The sequence below is a fragment of the Microcebus murinus genome, chromosome 1, assembly GCF_040939455.1.
Source record: "Microcebus murinus isolate Inina chromosome 1, M.murinus_Inina_mat1.0, whole genome shotgun sequence".
Lineage (NCBI taxonomy): Eukaryota > Metazoa > Chordata > Mammalia > Primates > Cheirogaleidae > Microcebus > Microcebus murinus.
The window spans coordinates 46507003-46519574 of record NC_134104.1 but is presented as its reverse complement, the minus strand read 5'-3'; the positions used below and the strand labels follow the sequence as shown (position 1 = coordinate 46519574).

Below are 12572 nucleotides of genomic sequence, written 5' to 3'. Positions count from 1 at the left end.
ATGTGTCAATGACCTTCAATATTACCAATTGCTGTAACACTGTTTATGGAGTCTTTCTATCAGAACCTCCTGTAGGTCCCCTTTAATCTTACAGAAACAATGACAGGGTGACAGTAATACCTTTTGGGGTGCAGTTTCAGCCTTGAGCAGCACCTCAGAGGAATGCCATGGGGTCTTGTTCATCCTATTCTAATTCAGCCACAGTAGATTTAGTCCAGATGATTCTCTGGGGAGTGAATCTGCAGGAAGATCACTGAGACCTGGCTATTAATGTCAGCGATTCTGCAGCTGTTATTTACCTGCCTGTGAAGCCCATTGTCTTGGGCTATGCAGTGATGTACAGTAATTACCTACCTGTCTTCATCAAGCTCTTATTGGTTTAATAGATGCAGCATAATAATCTATACTCATGGAACTTTCAATTTCTATAAGGAAACGTAAGTAGTAGGGAAGACAGTATATGATATATATCAAGATGAACAGTTAAGAACATAAGTAATTGGGATCAGCTGGGGAAAACTGCTTGGCATATGTAGGATTTGAGAGCAGTCCCAAAGGCTAAGAAGGTTAAGGCAAAAGGTAAGGATAAGGCATTCTGCATGGGGAAATATTTAAGTAAAGGTATGGGGATGGGAAAGAGGATGATATTTCAAGGACAATGACAAGATAATTAGCTAGTGTGTTTGTTTCCTAAGGCCGCTGTAACAAATTACTATAAACTCAGTGGTAAAACAAGAGGAATTTATTCTCTCACAGTCCTGTGGGCTAGAAGTCACAGAATCAAGATGTCGGCAGGGTTAGTTCCTCTCGGAGGCTCTGAGGTAGAAACCGTTCTGTGCGTCTCTCCTAGCTTTGGGTATTTGTCTGCCATCCTTGGTGTTCCTTGGCTTGTGGAGCATCACTCCAATCTCTGCCCCTGTCTTCATGTGGCCTTATACTTTGTGACTCTGTATCCTTAAAACTTCCTTTTTCTTTTAGAGATACTGATCATTGCATTTATGGTCCACCCTAAATCCAGGATGATCTCACCCAGCGATCCTTAATTGCATCTGTAAAGACCTTATTTCCAAATAAGATCACATTCACAGGTACCAGGGATGAGGACTTGAACATATCTTTTGGGGGGATAACATGAACCCACTGTAAGTAGTAAAAGAGGATAATGTTGGTTGGATGGATAGGTCTGTCTGTGTCTGGTCCCGAATTTTTATCTTGTAGTGAGGACTCCAATATAAACATCTCAGCTGTTAGTTCACAATGTGTGTGCTTGGGAGGAGAATCCTGGGTGAGCTCATGTGGGGTAATTTGCACTGAGGACTGGGGAGAAATCAGTCTGAAGGAAAGAGGAGTCAAGGTGCATAAGCATGCTGTAAGGACTGTAGGTCATCCCCAGTAGTAAGGGGTGATTTGAATAGAGCATGGGGTGGTTTACTCAGATTTGCCTCTAGTTTAATACTCCTTGGCTCCTTCCAGAGCCTTCACCCAGGGTCAAGGTGAAATCTGAAAGGAACTGAGGTCGCAAGGCAGCACTACGTTGCATTGTCACATGATGTAGGTGGAGATGGAGGACATGAGTCTAGGTATGTGGCGCACCCAGTGGAGGAGCACGATGCTTTGAAAGCAACAGAGACAAAAGATTTCTGTTCAGTTAGCTGAGATTTAGGATCAAGGAGGACCTGGAGTCTATGTTGCTAATACCAGGAACAAATACATTCGACTGAGACAAAGATATGCAATAATACAATTTGCTAAGTCAGAGACAGCTCACCTTGTTTATCCTGATGCCTACTTCTTCCTGCCTAAACGCTTTTGGGTAGTGCATATCCTGCCTTTCCAGCTGTGTGACAGTCTTCTTGAGGATAGTGGCCATGTTTTAGGCTTATATTCCTTCAGCATAATGCTGTGCACACAGCACATACTTAGTCGATGCTTGCTTGATGGATGCAAACAAGCCACTGACTTGCCATGCCACCTGCCAGCCTCCTTATTCTTTTCAGTACTATGAACAAACAAATACACAAAATCAATGACAGTGATGAAAGTTTTGCTCTAAAGTGGAAGAATGACTCATACCCACTGTAGGTCTTTCTATGCCCCATAAATTTCTGGGCATAGACTACTCACCACACACACTGTGGTTGGCTTGGTGGGGTCAGGAGACTGGGTAGGCAGGTGAGACTCAATGAGATCAAGACTTCCTCACTATGGAGCATCACCCACCTATACTTCCATTCTTTTCAAAAGCAACTGGAGAATGAAGGGCATACAAATTATGGGAGATGTGACTCTAAATTTATTAGAGCTGAGACTTAACATGAAGTCCCTCAACATTTGGATTTATTTAATGTTTCAGTCTCTTTCTTAGGAAAAAAAAAATAGAAACAACAAATTGTTTTGGGAACTAATGTTTTCATGAAAGCCCCACCCAAATCTGCATGAATCTTTCTCAAAAAAGATAAATTATATACTCTTGCAACAATGAACCAATGCAAATAATTTTTTCAGAATTATTAGAAAAATATTTGCCCATAAATTGTGCCAGCTCGGTGTTTTATAATACCATTAAAGAGCAGAGAGGAACAAGTCCATTAAAATCCATAGAAATTTGGTGGGTCTCAGTGCCAGTGCCAGTCATTTCTGCCACAGGAGAGATGCTAAGAGAGGCTGACAACTCTTCCCTTAGAAGCAGACGACTCTGCACACACAGCACTGTCTCTGTGTCTGCCCCTCATACACTGGATCTGTGAGACCTGCTTAGATGTGTGAACCAGGAGAACTCTCACTATGCAGAAGCTGAATCTCATGTAGTAATAATACCTGCATGTTGTGAACATTGCTTTTTGTTTTTTTTTTTTAACTGGTCCAACAGTCTTGTATTTACTTTTTTTTTTCCCAACAAGGAAAAGAATATGGGTAGATTTCACCCAAGATACTAGCTTCTTAGTTCTAAAAGCATTTGCAACAAAACCCAAACTTTTTTGGTGGGGATGATAGTAGCAATTCATAATTACCAGAATCCTATGTCCCATGAATGAGTAATGCTAAGTTTCATGAAACTACTTTAAAAAATACTGCATTTATTTTATTTATTTTTATCATCATAACAGTATATTGCATGAAGTTTACCATTTTAACTATTTTTAAATGTACGGTTCAGTGGCATTAAATATATTCACATAGTTGCATATGAGCTACTTTTAAAAATTTATCTTTTACTTGCTCATTTTTTTCCCACAAAATATAAAAACGATGCTCAAATTCCCTGCATGCCCAGTTCAGTGAGGTCAATGTTCTTGTAGCAAGAACTCTGATATCAATAAGGTAATTCTGAATTACTTCATCTACTACTTCTTAGGTAGGTTGTGTGAAATCAGGATTAGCAAATTCTGGATGAAAAAATATTTCAGGTTCCAAAGATCTCTCATAACCAACGTCAATGGAAAATTCTTTCTTCGAGATTGCCTTGATTCGAGTATACTGTTTAATCCACTTGGCCCATATGTGTCATACTTGTTAAATTCTTTTACTAAATCTGGGCAGACATGACTATAGTACTCCTTTACTGCCATTGCTGTTTCCAGTGATTGCTCTGAGGAATTCCTACTTCTCAGCTTCTGAGCAGTTGCTGGATGAAATATGTGGTAGCTCGTCCTGTGATTGGAATGGACTTGCTGCAGTTGCCACTGCATGTCCTTTAGTCCCAGGTGGGACAGGAGTGCCACCATCTTTCCTGTCTGTTCCCATCCCCATCGAGGTCTGGTTTCCCTCTTGTTCTGATGCTCAAGATGCTGCCGATGCAAGAGCAGCCTGCATGGCTGTATACAAGGCTGGAATATTGAAGGACTCCAACATTTTTTCAGCAGCATGTGCTGTTTTCTGGAGCATTTAGTAGAGGCTTAGTCAAAAGAAAATAATGACCTTCAGGTTCCACTTTAAGTATTTACAGATCACTTGCTCCACAAACATTTCCATCAACTGTCTTCAGCTAAACCATGGCATGTTGGCCACTTCAGGGTACGTGTGGCTTTTTCTATTACTTTATCCCTAGTGAAGAAATCTAGGTTACTGGCACTTTTCCTCACCCTCTTTTGAGCTTGATTGCCCACTTTTGCTGACTCCTTGATAGAAATACATAAAGGAATAATAAACTGTGGCTCTGTATCTGTGGCATGTTTTGATTCTGTACACCCAATGCCACAATCCACCGTCTATGCTGGCAGCTATCCTGTCATCTCCCTTCTCTCCTGTTCCTGCTGCTCTCACTGTCTGGTTGGTACTGAGTTGGTCCTGAGTTTGATGGCAGAAGATGGGGACTCTCTAACCTTGCATGGCTGGGTAGCCATCTCTTATCACTTCTTCCTTTTACACCATCTTTCCTTAGAAATCCAAGATGGTCCATTTGTGCCCATGCCCCAGTTACACCCAGGCCAGGCTGACACCCTGAGTATTGTGTATAAGTGTTTTGAATAGAGGTTACAGGGAAGCAGAATAACACTTTGATTTCTAGGTTATTGTTTGCCTCAGTGCTCTTTTTAAATGACCTAAAAATCAAGCCTAGTCTAGACCAGGGTGTTACCTTAATGTTGGCAAGAATCAAATCTAGACAGATGAGAAACAAAGTATGAAAAGAGCCAAATAGAAACAGTGCCTAGGCTAAGATCACTTAGGATTAGAAAAGGGATGGCAATGGGGACTTCTTGGGATGATGCAACCAAGTGTGGTCGCAAATACAAATGTTTAGATTGATATATGGGTAGAAGGTGACATATCTGGAGAGAAACTGGGGAAGTGAGCCATTAGGTGCATGTGAGGGGAAATTGAATTATGCTGAGGTTACTGCATTAAGTTTAGTTTAACCGAGTAGCTCTCTGGGCAATGCTTGCACACCTGGTTGCAGAGCAGAATGGACCCATGTTGTTAAAAAAAAAAAAAAAAGATATAGCTGTCTAGGTCCTGCCTGAGACATTCAGAATCAGAATCTCCAGGGGTAGCATTTGTACTTTTAGAAAGCTGTGTTGAGGAAGGGATATTTGAGCCAGAGGAATAAATTTACAATGTTCTAGAAACTAGTTTCTACCTCTGGATAACAGAGGTGGCCTGAAGAGTCAATAGTACTACCCACAAAAAAGACTGGAATTGTTTTTCATTCTTTGATGAAGACAGATCGCGAACTCAGGAAGGTAGTTCTGCATTGTTAAGGATGTTTAAGACCATGCAAGTCAAAGAAGTCATGTGATGGAATGGGGTTAGAGAAGAAGGCTTTGAAGACACTGAGCAGGTCAGAAGTGGCTAGTGGGTCCCTGCTACTGGCCTGTGTGGAGGGAGCTCCTCTGTGGAGGGGGAGAGCCCTCCAGAGCAGGGGGTTAGGGATTGGTGAAATGATAGGCAGTCCCAATACAGAGTAAGAATGAATAGAAGAAGCCAAAACAGGCACAGGAATTGGCTCAAGTCTTTGATGTTGTAACTGAAGATGTCATCTTGGCTCAATCTCTAGGAAAGCAGGGTTGGTGACCAAAATGAAGATCACAGCTGTGTACTGACTGTTTGTATTGAGTTGTAGGTGCACATAGGGTGGCTGCTTTATATATTTGAATATCAGCATATCTCTAGCATTTAACTTTAATAACATTAAAATTATAGTGCAGTGAAAGTTTCATAAAGTTGGAGACTTTGCCTTTTTTTTGCTGCTGTATCCACAGCATCTAGAATAGTGCCTGAAACACGGTAGGTACTTACAGATCCTCAGTAAATGTTGAGAAAATGAATGAATACACTGATTCAAAGATGAAGTCAAGAACACTAGAAACACCTGAACCCACATGAACCCTACCATCAGACAGGTTGGGACCACACATCACTGTCTCCACAGGGATGCACATGAAATTGATGTTGGAGCTTGGTCTTAAGCTAGTTATCTTATTTACTCTCCTGTTTTTTCTTGGGGAGAGTTAGTATCTTTATTCTCTAGTCCTCTTCCCAATTAAAATGAATTTTCAGAGCTTTCATATTAAGTATAAATAATGTCAAATACCTTATGACATTACTCTTCTAAGGGTGTTACATTTTTTAAATTGAAGGGATGCTGTCTTAGTATGGAATTTGAATCATCATTTTCATAATGGGGAAAGATTTTTTTTTTCAATGGTAGAATTTTCTGCTTTGAAACTCTTACTGACATTCAAAATTTAGAGAAATATAGTGCAAAACAATATTTTTTTTTTAGAAGGATTCTCACTCTGTCACCCTAGGTAGAGTGCCATGGTGTCAGCCTAGCTCACAGCAACCTCAAACTCCTGGGCTCAAGCGATCCTCCTGCCTCAGCCTCCCACGTAGCTGGGACTACAGGCATGTGCCACCATGCCCAGCTGATTTTTATATTTTTAGTAGAGATGAGGTGTCGCTCTTGCTCACGCTGGTCTTGAACTCCTGAGCGATCTTCCTGCCTCGGCCTTCCAGAGTGCTTGGATTACAGGCATGAGCCACCGCATTTGGCCAAAATGATTTAACATGTAGTAGAATCCTGAACAGAGAATGACAGTCTCAGCAGTAAAGAGAAGGTATCTGTGGGCTTACATGGGATAGAATCTATGTTTCTCCTTTCCTCTTGTTTTTTTAAGTGGCAAAGGCTGATTACTTTCTTGTCCTGGGTCTGAAGGAAATGTTATTTGTGCTGGCGATTTCTTCTATTGCTCTTGAAGAAGTCATGCTAATAGTAACCAGGTTCTCATAGCATCCTCCATGGTTTTTTTTTGTTTGTTTGGCTGGTCAAGTGAAGCATCCCTCATGTTTGATTTGATTTTGGAGCGACTAAACCAGGTACCACTCCACAATCAAGCAGCCAGCAATGGCATTTGGAATGTTTGCCTGACTGTGGGAAAGGAACAGCCATGAATTCCATATACTCCACAGTCCATCCAGAGAAGTCCGATGGGATACAATCACACAGGAAACCACCGCTAAGACACAACCTTTCAGGATTAGACTAGTGATGGCCGCCAGTAGCTGGCAAGCTTTAGCAAAAACATCAGTTGTTATTTCCAACTTTGGGGGTTTGCCTTATCTCCAGAGCCCCCATCAAATACACTGCTGTCATTCAGTCGATTTCTGCCCAGTACATTTTGTGGAAATGTTTTCTTGCACTTCTCTGATGTATATAAATGAAGTGAAAATCTTATTTTGCTTTCTTCAGAGACTGAAATATAAAAATTATGAAGAACAGTTTTCATCATAACATAGCAGCTCTTGAAAACAGTCTGTAATTTAAACCAAATCATTTTCTTCCTGTGAATAAGTTATCCAGCATCTCGAATTCCTGCAAAGCCTGTACAACCAGGCTTATGTCTTCTTATGTTGTTTTTAGATTGGAGATACTGTGACATTTACTTACTATTTTCCTTTCAAATGGGAATGTTGGTGGAAATTCTTTGTAAGCTGTAAAATGCCATTCATGTTTAAACTGCCATGTTTTTGAAAGTTTTAAAAATTGCATTTGGCACTATTTACAACAAGGTTTTTTCTTTTTTGTGCCTATTTGTTATGTTTCTGGCTGTATTTCACTCAGAAGATGTCTCTTGTTCAGGATACATATCTATAAGAAACAAATTATTCCTTCTGCTTGCATTGCCACATGCTCTGAAGAAAGGGCTCTGTAGCTACTAGCAGCAGCCAGGGCTAATTCTGTGATTCAAATAATGCCAAAGGCACTTCTGCTTAAATAATCGTATGCAGCCAGGTGGGATTAATTAGGGGCGCTGTATACGCATGACTGAGGCACCAGCTTTGGTTCCATTCCCACGGCTCCCTGGCGCCACTGTTAATCTCCAAATTGAGATTAACAGAGCATTTAGAGGAGAGTTTGAAGACGCTAGGGCCTAGGTGTCTCCCTGTTACTGCTCTTCTGCCCACGTTAGTCAAGAAGTCACTTGGGTAAGAAAGAGGAACAGGGCAGGGGAACCCTGTCCTCCAGGGGAGTGATGGTTATAGGGCCAAGTCTTTTGCATGGTGGTCAGGTTGGGTGGCTCCTAGAGCTGCCTTGGGGCTTTGGGGTTCTTTTCCAGCTTTTCCTCCTGGATCTGCAGGAGACCTGGCCCTCTGACTTGGCCTCAGGTCTCGAGAGCTGGGATGGGATGGAATTGCCTGAGGTCAAACTAAGGATTTGGGGCAAAGAGAAATTTACATTTCCATCAAAGGCAAGGTTGACCTGGGATCCAGTGAACTCTCTGAATCCTATAGTCCAAAAAAGGAGGTAGAGAACAAGAATTCTGATAGAAAAGGTTAGCAACAGAGAATGTGAAAGACGGAGTGAGCTGGGCGGAAGCTGGAGAGCCCCTCTAAGGCAATGGTACATCCATCCCTTCAATTTCCTTTTGGCCTGAAATACGACTATTGTGAAAGCAGCTTTCATTTTACTTTAGGTTTTTATTGCTTATAGCTCCTTACATCTGAATCATTGGATCTGAGTCCTTGCTGAGCTATACAAGGACTTGAGGAACCATCCAAAGGGAGCTTTGCCGTTTCATCCTTACCTTCACCAGATGATTTTGATACACTTGTTTGAGGAGTGTTCCAAGTATAGAGGTCTAGACATTGAACTTCAGCAGCAGATACTTCCCATGGAAGTATCACAGGTTGTATGTTAAATGATTATTTCTTTTTAAAATTTTTTTAAATTTCAAAATATTAAGGGGGTACAAATGTTTTTGGTTACATGGATTGCTTTGTAATACTTGAGTCATGGCTATAAGTGTGCCTATCACCCCAGTAGTGTGTTCTTTGTACCTGTTAGGTAGGTTTTTTCCCTCCTCTCCTACCACCTCCCCCCTGCTTGATTTACACTGAGTTTTACTTCCCTTTGTGTACATGTGTGCTCATCAGTTAGTTCTAATTTAATAGCAAGTACATGTGGTATTTGTTTTTCCACCCTTTAGATACTTCACTTAGGAAAATGGTCTCCAGTTCCATCCAAATTATTGCAAAAGGTATTAATTCAGCCTTTTTATGGCCGAATAGTACTCCACAGTATGTATGTGTGTGTGTGTGTATACACACACACACTCAACATTTTGTTAATCCACTCATGAATTGATTGGCACTGGGTTGATTCCACATCTTTGCAATTGTGAATTGAGTGCAGGTGTCTTTTTGATAAAATGACTTCTGTTCCTTTGGGTAGATACCCAGTAGTGAGATTGCTGGATCAAATGGTAGGTCTTCTTTTAATTGTTTGAGGCATCTCCATACTGTTTTCCACAGAAGTTGTGCTAATTTGCAGTCCCACCAATAGTGTATAAGCTTTCCTTTCTCTCTGCATCCATGCCAGCATCTATTGTCTTTGGACTTTTTAATAAACACCATTCTAACAGAGCTAAGGTGATATCTCATTGTGGTTTTAATTTGTATTTCCCTGATGATTAGTGACATTGAGCTTTCTTTCATATGTTTATTGGCCTTTTGTGTATCTTGTTTTGAAAAACTTCTGTTTATGTCTTTTGCTCATTTTTTAATGGGATTATTTATTTTTTTCTTGCTGGATAAAAGACTTAAATGTAAGGCATGAAACCATAAGAATTCTAGAAGTAAACAATTCCTTCTAAAGACAAGTACTTATATACTAGCTTACTTATATAATCAGAATAATTAGTCATTGAGGAGTGAGTTTGAGCTGCTCTAACAAAATATCATAGTCTAAGTGGCTTAAACAACAGACATTTATTTCTCGTGGTTCTGGAAGCTGGGAATTCCATGATCAAGGTGCCAGGAGATTCAGTGCCTGGTGAGGGCTGCTTCTTAGCTCACAGATGGATGCCTCTTTGCTGTATCCTCATATCATAGAGACAGAGCTCATTGTGGTCTCTCTTCCTCTTCTTATAAGGACATCAATCTCATTATGGTAGCTGACTTCATTTAAACCTAAGTACTTCCCAAAGGCCTTACTTTCAAATACCATCATATTAGGGGGTAAGGCTTCAACAAATGAATTTTGGGAGGACACAAGCATCTAGTCCATAACAAGGAGGAAAGAGTTAATGCAGTTCGACTGTGACTCAGTTTTTCCCTGGCTATTAGGAAATGCTTGACGTGGGGTGAGGGGAAGAAGGCAGGTGCTTTTAACGAATCCATGCCTTTAATGATCCTGGACCTCAAGGTAATACAATAATGATATATGCTAGCAGAAGCATCTTTTCTATGGAATGCTCCTAGCAGGATGTCCTGAAAAATCGGTACTATGTATACCATTTGGGTGACAGGCACACCTTTAGCCAGGACTCAAGCATTACAAAAGCAATCCATGTAACCTAAAACATTTGTACACCCTTAATATTTTGAAATAAATTAAAAAAAAAGAAAAGTGACATGAAAGCTGGTGTATAACACAGAGATGTTTCATGAATAAAATGTTCCCTTATCGTGTGAGATCATACCATAAAAACTCCATTGGAGACCTCATCTGTCACTCTGGGCAGAGGAGTGTAAGTTTGTCATGAACAGAAAGGACGTGAGAAGCTGCCTCATGTCCCAGACTCCTCTCTGCTTTGTTTGAGCTTCTATATTACCTGAATCCTTTACATCATTATGAAAGCTTGATACTGGGTAGGATCTTGATTTGTGTCAGTCCGATCCTTTGTATTTTTTCAGCCAATAACCAAATAGAACAAAGAAAACAAACAAAATGATTCCAAGTACATATACTTATCTAAGATCTTTCTATTCTTACCTTTTTTTGTTTTGACAATTGTCCACATTTAATTTATGCATAAAAATAAAAGAGAAAATTTATAATCAGGTCCTTTAAGTATATAATAGATTAATTTTTAAATTTTTTATCGTGGTAAAATATATATAACATACAATTTACTATTTTAACCATTTTAAGTGTATTATTCAGTGGCACTAAGTACATTTATATTCTTGTGCAACCATTATCACTATCCATCTACAGAATGTTTTCATCATCCCAGAAGGAAACAATACTCATCATATAATAACTCCCCATCTCTCCTCTCCCTAGCTACTGGTAACCAACATTCTATCTTTATGAATTTGCCTATTCTAGGTACCTCGCATAAATGGAATCATACAATATATGTCCTTTTATAGCTGGCTTTTTTCACTTAGCATGTTTTCAAGGTTCACCCATGTTATAGCATGTATCAAAATGTCATTTCTTTTAAAAGCTCAATAATATTCTCTTATGTGTATATGCCACATTCTGTTTATCTATTTATCTGTTGATAGACATTTGGGTCATTTCTAGGCTTTGGCTATTGTGATAATGCTGCTATGAACTTTGGTGTACAAATAGCTGTTTCAGTCCTTGTTTTCAATTCTTTTGGGTATTCAGAAGTGGAATTGCTGGATAATATAATTCTATATTTAACTATTTCAAGAACCATAAAAAATGTAGTATTTTATATTCTCATCATAAAAATTCCACAAGGATTTCAGTTTCTCCACTTCCTCGCCAACACTTATTATTTTTCATTTTTTTAAAAAAATAATTGTCATCCTAATGGAGTTCTATTTTTTAGGGTCTCACTATTAAATAACAAAAAGGTTAATATTTTGCTACATACTAGCTTTTACTTCTGAGCAGCTAGTTGCATTTTGCTGGACCAGCTTTGACTCTGAAATAATCTTGTACCTGGGGTGAAACTGCCACGACTGAGCTGCTTAGCTCCCTCTTTGGAGAACTTTGTTGATGTTATTTCCTTCTTGGCATCTCTAGCCAACCTTTTTGGGTAACTGATAGGTGATTAACAGAGAACTTGTTGGACAATGTGGAAACATTAGCAAAAATTCATTCAACAATAATAGTTAAGGAACAATGATAAGTTTGCCTCATCTTTCTTTACAGGCCTTTGTCCTAATCAGCTTTGACTAGGCACACAGGTAAATAGGGATATGCCATTGCTCTGTTAATTATTTTATTCTTTTTGGTATGATTTGCCTTCTAGACAGTTGAAAGGTATATTTGTTTAATGAATGTGATTTTTTTATTTACCAATGTGATTATTGGTATTTTGAATACAATATACAGCAAATATCATTGATGAATTTAAATTACTGACTGCTTTTGCCATCGTTGCCTTAAAAGTGCATACACATTCTGGTTGTAACAGCTTGCTTTTCATTTCTGTACTTATTTTTTTTTTTATGCTGTTGTTAGTAAAAGTAATATCTGCTTATTTTAGATTTTTAAGGCCTGTCTGCTTCTGTTTACCATTGAAGCCCAAACATTCAGGCTGCCGTTGGCCCTACAGATATGGGAGGGCAGAGTGGGGACTGTTCTCTCTCCCGGGTTGTTGATAAAGCTGTCATCCAGATTGTGGGGGTATAGAATTCTGGCATGACTTGTGTTCAGAATTTCGGGGCTTAGCCAACTGAGAAGGGATACCATCAAAGGGGATGAATATGACATCCAAACTCCCTGCTACATAAACACACACACACACACACACACACACAATAATATTCATTTTGATTTTTTGGTAATATACTCTGAGCTGTAGAAATCTGTAAATATGTTCAATTATAACAAGCTTAATAAAATATGTCATTTGCTTAACTTGTTT

At 39.4% G+C, this 12572-nt stretch overlaps 1 long non-coding RNA gene and 1 pseudogene across 1 annotated transcript in view; one reads left to right on the top strand and one right to left on the bottom strand.

The window, feature by feature from the left end:
• The window catches only part of LOC142872938 (uncharacterized), a 111270-nt gene that overhangs the window by 37643 nt on the left and 61055 nt on the right, over nt 1–12572 (top strand). The gene's annotated exons all lie outside the window — the stretch shown is intronic.
• Nucleotides 1–12572, bottom strand: part of LOC105879423 (actin-related protein 3 pseudogene) — a 37164-nt pseudogene that overhangs the window by 2670 nt on the left and 21922 nt on the right.